This window comes from Gracilinanus agilis, chromosome 1 (genome assembly GCF_016433145.1).
Source record: "Gracilinanus agilis isolate LMUSP501 chromosome 1, AgileGrace, whole genome shotgun sequence".
Lineage (NCBI taxonomy): Eukaryota > Metazoa > Chordata > Mammalia > Didelphimorphia > Didelphidae > Gracilinanus > Gracilinanus agilis.
Genome location: NC_058130.1, coordinates 517,693,831 through 517,706,799, shown reverse-complemented (window position 1 = coordinate 517,706,799; position 12,969 = coordinate 517,693,831). Strand labels below are relative to the sequence as shown.

At 36.4% G+C, this 12,969-nt stretch overlaps 1 pseudogene; it reads right to left on the bottom strand.

The window, feature by feature from the left end:
• Positions 1-3,786: 3,786 nt before the first annotated feature.
• Positions 3,787-12,969, bottom strand: part of LOC123253556 — a 47,042-nt pseudogene continuing 37,859 nt past the window's right edge.

Here is a 12,969-nt window from a genome sequence, read left to right as displayed (position 1 = left end):
GAAAGGAGCAGAGCCAGAAGAACACTGTACACAGAGACTGATATACTATGGTAAAATAGAATGCAGTGGACTTCTGTACCAGCAGCAATGCAATGACACAGGACAGCTCTGAGGGATTTATGGTAAAGAACGCTACCCACATTCAGAGGAAGGACTGCAGGAGAGGAAACATAGAAGATAAACAATTGCTTGAACACATGGGTTGAGGCAGACATGATTGGGGATGTAGACTCGAAACTACCACACCAATGCAACTAACAACAATTTGGAAATAGGTCTTGATCAATGACAGATGTTAAAACCAGTGGAAATGTGCGTCGGCCATGGGTGGGGGAAGAGTGGGGGGTGAAGGGGAAAGTAGGAGCATGAATCATGTAACCATGTTAAAAATGAATATTAATAAATGTTTTTAAAAAATTAATTTCCAAGGGGCTAAGTAATATTTTTTTCTGGAAAGGGTGTGGCAGGCCAAAAATGTTTGGGAACCACTGATGTATCATTATCTTCTAACAGAAATTCATTTGACTTTAATGGAAATAATTACCTGCCCTGGAAAAATTCTAAGCAATATAGTTTTGAATAAGTGCACTTAAATAATTGAAAGTATTTAATTAATTGAAATTGATTTTTTAGCCAAAGTTGATATTTTCAAAGCATTATTGATACTTTGTACCAAGAACAAAGTTTTTCCTGAACAATTTTGTCCATGGTGATTATGTGAACATAAAATGTATTAATAATGATGGCTCATAAATGAAGCCACAGCATTTCAGAGTTGTCAGGGATATCAGTGGCCATCTAGTCCAACAAGAAACTTAATAAAAATCTGCAAGACACAGGGCAAGTGCTTTGCTTTAAGATATCTAGTGAGAGTAAAATGTACATCTCCTGAAGTAGCCCATACTACTACTCTTGGATAGTTCTAATTGTTAGAAATTCTTTCCACAATGTCTATCTATTGTTATCTAGTTCTGTACTGAGGCAGAACAACAAAAAAATCCGATCTCTTTGATATGATATACTGTCTCTATGACAAACATCACCATTTCTTTCATTCCATCCTCATATAGAATAATGTTTAGGTCCTTCAACATCATAGACACCCTCTTCTGGACATTCTTCAGCTTAGCAGTGTTCTTCCTAAAATGTGCCCATTAAGACAGCTAAATTTAGCTTAAATACAGTAATCAGTACAGGTTCCCTAGGATAGATGATAAAATCTATACACAATACACATGAGCAGAAGAAGGGTAAACTGAAAAGTGAAGGCTCAAGAGGTCAAGTAGGTTTAAGAAAATTTCCTGTTGAAGATCGAATGAGTTGAGTCTTGAAGAAAGCCATTGCTGTCTAAATATGTAGCTAAGGAAGGAAGCATTCTAAGCGAGGATAGGCACTGCAATGGTGCTGAAACTGAAAATATTCTTTGTTCAAGAAAAAAACAAATAGGCCAGGAATGTTGAACTGCAGAGGATGTATAAAATATAAGACTGAAAAAATAAGATGGGGACAGATTGTAAAGATCCTTAAATACCAAATATAGGACTTTATATTATATCCTAGAAGTAATAAGGAGTCATTGGTATTAAAAATTAGTAAAAGTAATGAACAGTGGATACAGTTGCAATAGTCATTATATAATTTTCATAAAATCCAAGATTTAAAACAATTTGAGAAAACATTTCAGGAAAAGAAGCTTGATAATTCCTTTTATCAAGAAAATAAACTATTCAGAGAAAAGGCCATAAAGAAATCTCCACTGCATTAGAAGATCCAGAATGAACTTCAGGGTGTAATTGATTGAATACATTTCTTCTAAATGTAAACTCTTATGCCAAAGGGGACTGCCCTCTAATTGGCCTTTTGGTCATTTCGCCTAGCAAACACTGGTTTTGCTCTCTCTCTCTCTCTTATCTCTAACTATTGTAGTTTCCTCTTAGAAAGTGCAATATTGTATGCACATTTAACTAGAAGATCTTTAGAGGTATAAATTGCTAATGTTAAATGATTCACTGGTGAGACTAGTCACCCAAAGAATCATGGGGGGGGGATTGTGAAGTGTGAATCAGACTTTCTTTTAGTACCCCTACTTAATAGCTCATCAGACACTGAATAAATAGCAAACTCCAGAAAACTAAGAGTGTTTGCAAGTCATTTACTAAAATGGGTGATAACCAGTCAGAAACTTTTGAATCGGGCAGTCTTCTGGAGATAGTCTTTGGGAGGTTGTCTTCAGAAGAAGTCTTCGAGGGAGCTTTGCTGAAGACTTCAGCTTGGATCTAGGGCTTGGAGCTTCAGCTGGTGACTTTGAATTTGGACCTTGGCTCTTGGACTGTTTCTTGGGTGGGTGAATAGCTGGCCTTTCCTTTCCTGGCTTCCTGAAGAGAGATTAGTTCCAGAGAGGCCTTTCCCTCTTGGAGGAGGCAGTATTGGTGGAACACCTGGTCCTCCAGTCAAGGGTTAACAAGCCCTGGCAGGTTGAGCTGAGAACCTGAGCAATATTTAGTGTAATAGGCTAGACCATCTTCTCTACCCTTTTTTTGTATTTCTCTAATTTCACTCTTTCTACCTTTTTTGTAAGTAAAAGCTATTAAAAGTCATTTTGACTTTGAACTATAATACTTTAAATTGGCCACCACAAGATTATTTTGGAATCCTCATATATTTTAGTCAAACTCTTAATTTATTTCCTTATGTATGAACTGAAGGTTGTTAGTAGTTCAATCACTAAAATGTTATTTTTAATACTAAAATTTCTCATGCCTGGTAGAGTTTTGCTTTAGTTCAAATAATGCATCATTAAGTACCTTTCAGCAAGTCAGATCCTTTAAGGATATCTAATACCTGAAATAAAATTATGGACATAAACACTTGGAAAACTTAAAATAGATCATAAAAATGTAAGCTATTCTACTTCTTTGGCATACCCCTAGTGTCTAGTACAGGACTCAGCACAATGAAGACTTGGTCTCTTTAATAAATACAAATTGAGGCAATCAGTTCTTTTAGTATGTTTCCTAATTTTGAAAGTATTAGTGAGATTTAGTGTAATGTTGTAATAACAGCTACATTTATATTTTCTAAATGTATTTTTAATATGAAAGTTTTTTTTATTTAAAGCAAGAAGTTAGGTTGTATAACTTCAAAAAGATGAAATCTACTTATTACTAAAGAAAAGAAAACCATTTGCTATTGTTTGCAGGGCCCATCAGGGGAGAGGATAATTGTTCTGTACTCTTCCTAGGTGGGCAAGAAAAAGGGTGCAGAAAACTAGGAGCTACTCAATTAAGCTGGGATTGGACACTGATTTTGATGGTTGATCCAACTCTTAGAGAAGGAGAGGCCAGAGCTGACCAATGCAATGCAGAAAAAGAATATGCTCTTGTCAGGATGTCAACTAGAAACATCAGGAGAAGGTCAAACAAAGTAGGGCAGCAGCTTCCCAGAATTGCAAAATAGGGTATCAAAGGGGTAATCTTTGTGAGAATCAGCATTGGCCAAGGCTTAGTCCAGTGGTTCCCAAACTTTTTTGGCCTACCACCCCCTTTGCCCCCTGGAAATTAATTTTTTAAATTTTAATAGCAATTAATAGGAAAGATAAATGCACCTGTGGCCATCACTGCTCCCCCCACCCATCACAGTAGCGCCCACTTTGGGAATCACTGGCTTAGACTCTTCAGTTGAGGTTGAAGTTTAATTGCCATCTCTTTGTATAACAACTCAATATTGAACGCCTGAAGGTTCTTAGCAATCCGAGGGGTCACAACCACTTTTCTCTGGATATGGAACCTAATCAGAATGTGTGTGGTGGAATTTTGGGGGGTTTTGTTGCAATGGCTTGGATCCTGAGTCATTCAAAAGAGAAGGATTCTCTGGCTTGACCCGTGGCTAATCTGGAGAACCAAGGAGACTGTAGGCTCTGCAATGCCTTTAGACTGGCAATACTCAATAAGCTTTTCCTGGGTGAGATATGGATGGCACTCAATCTTGTTAAACTGCTGTGACATGCTTTAGCCCTAGCTTGGTCAAGATTTTCTCGTTCTGTAAGTGGTTGAAGTTGGAAAATGACTTTTCACTAGTCCTGTATCCACCAACTCTTCCATGGCCATCCATGTATCCAAAAAGCTTGTGTTACTGGGAATCACTTTGCTCTTGTCATCCAGTGAGAAAAAAATCAGTCCTGGCCTTAAATCTTATAGGGAAATGAATAAGGTAGAGATCCAAGTCATCCAGTTTTAGGTCAGTTTTTTGGCAGGCAGACTTAACCAAGTGTTCCTCAGGGTATGTGCATAGAAGGTTGCTGACAATTTCTCCTTTATCTTCTCTTGAATGGCCTCACCCACTTCATTCTCAGTTCAGTAGATCTAGGAATAGTAGATGTGGCATTATCCATTATCCATGCATTGGTCACTTTGCCTAGATGGGTCTTCCAAGTACCTAGGCCCAGGATGGGCATCTTTGCCTGGTTCTTTTGCTTCAGGAAGTAGCTGTGATGTTCTGGCCTTGCAGAAGGTGGCCTCAATGGTGACATTGAATGTAAATGTGAATGTGAAGGCTAGCCCTGTACAACTGGACAGTGCCTACATTTACAGTTTTACAGAACTGTGGTCCAAATTTTTTTCTTCTGGATTTTATAACTCCTACTTTCTCTCAGCACGCTTTGTTTCTATCCTTGGGATTTTTATATAAAAACTTGATTTGCATTTCATTTTCTTGTCCTTGTCTGTTTTATACACATGTCCTATTTCCTTTGCTTTAATCAAGTTAAAATAACATGGACATTTAACAAGAGTAATCGTAAGCAGAAAAAATTTAGCTTAATATTAGCCATTTTTAACAGAAGAATTGGATCAGCATAAGTGTCTGAAGCATTACCATTTGTAATGTGTGTCCTCCACACATAATATTCCATCTCCTATCTCCCTGTCTTTGCACTAACCCTATGCCTAGACAACATGCTTTCCTCACCTGAGCCTTATGGAATTCCTTGATTCAAAAAATAATTAGTTAGCAAAACCAACATTGTAACCTATCAATACATTCAGTATATAACCAGTGGAAATATGCATCAGCCATGGGGGGAGGGGGGACCTTGGGAGGGGGGTGGAGGGGAAAGTAAGAGCATGAATTATGTAACCATGTTAACTTTTCTAAAAACTAAATATTAATAAATGTTTAAAAAATACATTCAGTATATTTCTATCAATATATACAGTATTCCACACTGAAACCCCCTCCCTCTACAGTAGAGTGAGAGAGATGCATATTCTCAACTCTTCTTTGAGGCCAGTTTTGGTCATTATAATTATACAGTGTTCTGTTTCATCCTATAGTTCTATATATTTATATTATCACAGTTATTATGCATTGTTTTCTTATTTTTTATACTTCATTCTGTAAATGTTTGTTTAAATTTAACCATTTCTACAAAGATTTTTATAAAGCTACCACAATCAGATCCTAACATTTTAGATATACATTATTATAAGGTGGAAGAACAATATGAAATATGTCTATTTCTGTCTTTATGAAATTTTTATAGATATAATCTATGCATGCATCAAGGGCATCCTTAATGAGAGCATAAAAACCCTTTCAGAGAGTGTACATAGTAGGCCAAACCATCACACAGTTGAAAGATGTAGTAAACATACAACTCCACTATATTTATTATCTTCATGTACTTGATTAAAGTGAAATACTGTCTTGAAATCTGGAGGTGTGTGTTTCAAATGCATAAATCAAAATTTCATACAGAATTCTTTGGAAAATAACAATAGAGATAATCTTATCTTTGCCCCTGCCAAATAGGAAATCTTGCATAATATCAGGCTTTTTCAACATGTTTGTTTTGCTACTTCCCTCTTTACCATCTATTTCTTCTTATAAACAATGGCTCTGGGAGGGAAAGGGGGAATGCACTAGAAAATGTAGGTTAAGTTAAAACAAGATTTCTATAAAAATTAAAAAAAAAAGACTTCAACATTCCTTTCCTAAATGTAATTTACATTGTAAAAAAACACACTGATATACTCACACAAAGAATAATAAAAGTAAAATTAGTGATACCCGCATTATATGGTATGTTTGTTGAATGATAGAAAATTTATTTTTAGATTGCTCTATTACAAAAATAAACAATATGTAAATGAAAACTGAAGAATACAGTTAAAATGGCTAAACTTATCCCTGGAAACAAAATGAGAAAATGTGGTTCTCTCCCTTCTTCTTAAGGGTAGATCTCTGAATGTGGTTGAGTACACTCATGCAGTGCCTTACCTAAGGGACAAACTTATATTTCAGTATACTTTGAGAAATCTATGATTTCATCTCTGTGAATATTCTCTTTCATAATCTACCCATGCCTTCTAATCCTATTTTTTTCTTCACCCATATCATCTAGAGAACTCCTATCCATTGGAAGCCTTCTTTTGGGTCTTTTTGATTTAACAATCACTTAAATTTTAAGATGTTGTGTAGACTGATATAACCTATACCAGTATTTACTGCCTTGGAGGGGGGAAGGAAGAGAGGGAGAGGGTAAAATGTCAGAATAATTGTCAAAAATTGTTTTCACATGTAGCTAAAAGAAATGATTTTATTTTTAAAAAAGATACTGTGCAGAGAAGTGGCAGCTAGATGGCTCAGTGATAGAGAACAAGGCCTGGAAATGAGCCCCAGACACTTCCTAGCTGGGTGATCCTGGGCAAGTCCCTTAAACCCAATTGCCTAGCCCTTACAACTTTTCTACCTTTGAGGTAATACTTAGTATTGGTTCTAAGACAGACGGTATGGGTTAATATATATATAAATTATGCAGAGTACCAGATCTCAAACTATACTATAAAGCAGTAATCATCAAAACCATCTGGTACTAAGAAATACAGTAGTGGATCAATGGAATAGAAATTGGAGTTCAATTCACAGTACTAAATGACTATAGTAACCTAGTGTTACCCAAAGATCCAAAATTTTGGGAGAATTCACTAGGGGACAAAAACTGCTAGGAAAACTGGAAAACAGTATGGCAGAAGCTAGGCATAGGCCAACATCTCACACCTTATATGAAGAGAAAGTCAAAATAAATATGAGATTTAGAAATAAAGGGGGAATGCCATAATTTATCTGTTAAGAGTTATGGATGAGAGGAAAAACATAAGACCAAACAAGACACAGAACATTGAGAGATCTAAAATGGATAATTTTGATTAAAATAAAAGGCTTCTGCACAAACAAAACCAATATAATCAAGATTAAAAGGGAAACAAATGGGTGGGGGGATTTTTTAAATAGCTATGGTCTCACTTCTCATGTAGACAAAGAACTGAGTCAAATAAGTCATTCCACAATTAATAAATGGTCAAAGGATATCAACAGGCAGTTCTCAGTTGAAAAAATTAAAACTATAGCTGTATGAAAAAAATGCTCCAAATCACTATTAGCAAAATGCAAATTAAAACAACTCTGAGGTATCATCTCACACCTATCAGATTAGCTAATATGACCAAAACAAAAATGATAAATATTTTAGGGGAGATAGGAAAATTGGACAACTAATACACTATTGAGAGTTTTGAACTGATACTTCCATTATGGAGAGCAATTTGGAACCATGACCAAATAGCAATACCACCTTAGTCTGTATCCCAAAGAGATCAAAGATAGGAGAAAAGAACCTACTGGTACAAAAATATTTGTAGCAACTCTTTCTGTCGAGGCAAAGAATTGGAAACAGGATATCCATCAACTGGGGAATGACTGAACAAGTTGTGGTATATGATTGTAATGGAATATCATGGTGCCATAAGAAATAACAAATAAAACAATTTCAGAAAGAAACTTTTCAGAATCAGAATTTTTTCCTTCATGAGTTTTTTTCTCAAGTGTGATATGTATCTTCTTTCACAGCATAATGAATATAAAAATATGTATTTTATGATGTAGCAGAGGTATAATTTACATTGCTTGGGGGCAGCTGGGTGACTCAGTGGACTGAGAGCAAGACCTAGAGACAGGAGGTCCTGGGTTCAAACCTAACCTCAGGTACTTCCTAGCTGTGTGACCCTGATCAAGTCACTTAACCCTCATTGCCTAGCCTTTACCACTCTTCTGCCTTGGAACCAATACACAGTGTTGATTCTAAGACAAAATGTAAGGGTTTAAAAAAAATTTACACTGTTTGCTGTCTTGGGGATGGGGGAAAGGAGAGGACAAAATGTCAGAAAGTGAATGTTAAAATTTTTTCTGGGGGGTAGCTGGGTGGCTCAGTGGATTAAGAGCTAGACCTAGAGATGGGAGGTCTTAGGTTCAAATATGGCCTCAGACACTTCACAGCTGTGTGACCCTGGGCAAGTCACTTGACCCCCATTGCCTAGCCCTTAACACTCTTCTGCCTTGGATTGGTTCCAAGACAGAAGGTAAGGGTTTTAAAAAATAATTAAAAAATAAAAATAATTTCTGTATGCAACTGGAAAAAATTAAAACATAAAATTATGTTCCGGGCATCAGCTCAGTGGATTGAGAGCCAGGCCTGGAGACAGGAGGTTCTGGGTTCTGGGTTCAAATCTGTCTTCAGACACTTCCTAGATCTATGACCCTGGCCTTCTACTTGAAACCAATACACAGTACTGATAAGACAGAAGGTTGGAGTTAAAAAAGAATGATCATGTGCAGAACTTTGGTCCATCCCTCTATGCTGTCATTATTTTATAATGTCCTGATTATGGTTTCTTTTACTCTTTTATGTATAAGGATGTGTTTACTTCTTAGAAGCTTATAAGTGAAGCAATATCCTTCTTTAAATTAAGGACTATAAATGAATTGATCCTGCTTTCTATAGAATATATATGTGCATACATGTCTAAGCAACTCTAATAAGGAAGACCTTTCTCCTCCTTGGGGGTTCTTTATGCACTGGAAATGTATTCTTCCTTCCTAATAGAATCTGAATTAGCATTCATATTTAGAGTCCCTAGAGAGAAAGCCACAGGAACTTTTATATGACCTCAGAGCCTTCTCTGAGATGTATATCCCAAGGTCATTCTCCTGACATGGCTTAGAGATCACCTGGTATGAATCTCTCATTTTATAGAAAAGAAAGACTGGACTCCGTCCAGAGTGACTTGCCCAAAGTCAAACAATTAGTAGAAGATGGTGTGAACCTTAGTTAATAGGGTTGAGATAAGCTACTTTTAAAATGGAAGGGCATAAGGAGAAAAGGGGAGAAAAGTGCGTCCAGAATCAAGATTAAGAATTTTAGAGAAGAATGCCTGTGCAAGGATTGTTTATCTACTCATATGTGTATGTATTAAAAAATATGTAATTTGTGCACATTAAATCTTTTCAGAAACTTTCAACAAGTGTCTTTACCCCTGAGTCTTAGTTTCCTCACTTCTAAAATGGGAAACACTCTACAAAACTATATGACTTCTATAATATCCCTGTCAGCTCTACTTTATTAGGAGGATTAGTTTGGGAGCTAGTTTCCTCAGAGATACATGTTTGGAATGGTTGATTTATAAATGCAAGAATACATCTTCCTCTAAAGAGAAATGTGTAAGAGATAATAAGGATAGATACACAGTGGAAGAGATGACAATCTTCTTAGTGAAACAGGGGATCAAATAAAGGTCAGATCCTGAGAGAAGGAATATGTTGAAAGTACGTTTTCTGAGGAAGTTGCTAGAGTATTCACAAGAAATAAAAATTGATTATTAAGAGGCAGTTTGATTGAAACAAAATAAATCAAGTGCTCAAATGTGTGGTATGTTATAAAGTTATGAGTCTTTCAAAGAAGTGAAATTGCAACAAAATAAACTTTTTTTCATTCAACATTTTCATCCCAGAGGTACAATAAAGTGTTAAGTATTAATTATCTTTGACTTTTCCCCCATTTTCCTTTCTTTGTGAAATACTAAACAAGTTTATTATATTCCATAAAATAATAATGAAATTATGCTTATAGCACTAAAGAAGTGACAAAAGTCTAAATTTTCCTTCCAGAAATTGATGTAGGTAAATGGCATATCAATTCCTGTCAACCCTAAGATGGAGATAGTTTTATATTTTTTTAATAGAAGTACAACATTTTAGCAGAAGCATGATACTTTGTTTATATAACCCTTTTAAGTGGACCAAGTGCTTGCCTCACAACCCCATGAGATCAATAGAGCAAGTATTCAAATACCCATTCTGCAGATGGGGAAACAGGTATCACTAGAACTTCAAGGCAGTTCCTTGAGTCCAAAGTCATTTGTGTACTTTCATTTGCAATAGACTGCCTCTTATAATACAGCATGGACAACTTGGGCAGTTTTACCTTAAATTCTAAGGCATATTCAAAGGCAATAATTTTCACAGACCAAAGAAAAGAGAGTTTTAATAAATTTCAGAAGCCAATGACACTGAGAAGGCAGTTTAATCTGATAATACACTACTTTGTAAATCACCTTGAAATATTCTGAAGGTCTGGCAATTCTTCCTAATAGTGTCTCCGGCAAACTGTGAGAATAATTTCTGAAAGTAAACCTTTCAGAAAATAACTGTCTCCGTGGTAGCAATTTTATAGCAATCATTAATTGATTCATTGGACATTTATTAAGTACCTATTGTGTACTGTCTCTGCCATACATAGTACTAAAGACATCCATAAGCCAAAAGGAGTCAAGTTAAAGGGAAAATGCTCAGAAGCTTTCTTTGTTAAACCCTATGGGTTCAGTTTTATCTACTAAACATCAGGAAATTAGAGAACTAGATAGAATCAAAGTAAAATCAAATTCTAATTTGCCCAGAGTTTCTGATCATTTAACTATGATTACATAAAGTAATCTTTGAACTAAGAAGGCTTCTCATTGGGTTAAAAATGTAGAGTTGGAAGGGACTTTCAAAGTCATTTGATCCAATCTCCTCAGAGTACCTACTCTGGAATCAGGAAAATCTGAATTCCGATCTGACCTCAGACACTTACAATTCATGACCCTGGGCAAATCACTTAATCCTCTTTGCCTCTGTTTCCTAGTCTGTAAAATGAGCTGGAGAAAAAAAATGGCAAACCAGTGCTGTAACTGTGCCAAGGAAACTTCCGACGGGGTCATGAAGAGAAAGAAACAACTGATCAAAAATCAAGGATGCACAGCTAGTGACTGGAAGAGATAGGGCTAAAACGAAAAGGATCACAAATTTAAAGCTGGAAGAGAATTTAGAAATCATTATGGGGAATCTCTACTCATTTACAGAGGAAACCTAGGCCTAAAATGATTAAATGATTTGTTAATGGTCACACTGATAGCAATAGTAGTAATAGTAATAATAATAATAATAGTAGCATTTATATAACACATTTTGCAAAGTATTTTACAAATATTATCTCATTTTTAACCTCACTACAATGCTGGGAGATAGGCAATAATAATAATAATAATTATTATTTTAATAACTAACATTTATATAGTAATTAGTGACTGAAATGACTGAATAAACAACAACCTTAATCTATAGGAAATTAAAGCCAAGAGTTTAAATAACTGCTTATGGTAAGTAATACAGTGGAAATGATAGAATTTGCACCTGAGCTCCAGACATTGTACCATGCCATGGAAGTTTAATGCCAATAAAATTTTAGGGGAGTGGCAGCTAGGTGACTCAGTGTATTGAAGTCTAGGCCTAGAGACAGGAGGTCCTGGGTTCAAATGTGGCCTCAGATGCTTCCAAGTCACTTAACCCATATTGCTTAGCCCTTATCAGCTTCTGCCTTGGAATCAATATAAGTATTGATTCTAAGAAGGAAGGTAAAGGTTTGAAAAATAAATTAAACTATATTAAACTAAATTAAACTAAAAGATATTAAAGGCTACTTTAAAAGAAGCCATTTAAAAGGACTTCAGTGTGGGGCTGGTAGCAAATGTTTCAAAATACAAACTACATTTATTTAGTCATTAACACCTTAAAAGCCATCTACACAGGGGCAGTTGGGTGGCTCAGTGGAGTGAGAGCCAGGCCTAGAGACCAGAGGTCCTGGGTTCAAATCTAACCACAGATAGTTCCTAGCTGTGAGACCCTGGAAAAGTGACTTGACCCCCATTGCCTAGTCCTTACCACTCTTCTGCCTGGAGCCAATACACAGTATTAACTCCAAGATGGAAGGTAAGGGTTTAAAAAAAAAAAAAACCAAACAACAACAAAACTAGCTTTTAAGTTGGAGACTCTAAAGTTTGGACTGGTTCCCTGACCACCCAGAAGGGCATCTCAGGAAATGGACTTTCAGACTGAAAAAGAGACAAACAGAGTTTCAGACTGAATAATGGACCCTAAGGTAAATGCTAAATATCCTTTTGTCTTCCCCACAGTATCAGAGACACACCTGGGCAGGGACCACTCTTTTAGTGTCCATAGTAAGCAGTCCCCTCCCTTACACCCTAGCCTCTGGCTAGGATTCCTTTCCCAAGCTTGATTGTATCCAGTCAGTATGGTAAAGTCAATCATCTTTCCCTGTCCCAGGGATCTTCTCAAATAGTATAGGTTCCCCAATTTCTTTTGTTCCTTGGAGTCTTCTTCTAGCATGTGGGCACTCCCAGTTGTCAGGGCCCAATCCAGAGTTCAATCCTCTGACTGCACAGGTATGTGGCACGCAGCTCTGTGTAGGGGCCTACTCAGCCCGGTGACCCCTGTCCTCAATTAAAGAGCGTTTTTTCTGACTATTTAATAGTTTGGTGTTTTTCCCAGTCAACACTTCACTCCCTGAAATTTACTCCTCTACCTTATGTTGTTAACCTCAGGCTCTTCTTGAACACTCTTTTTCTAGTCTAGCCTTCTCCCTTTTTTTCCCCTCTCCTATTTCATACACTTTATTCTGTATATGTTATACTAATCTTTTTTTCTGTTGTGTCTGCACTGTTTGTGACCCCATTTAGGGTTTTCTTGGCAAAAATACTGGGGTGGTTTGCCATTTCTTTCTCCAGCTCATTTTACAGATGA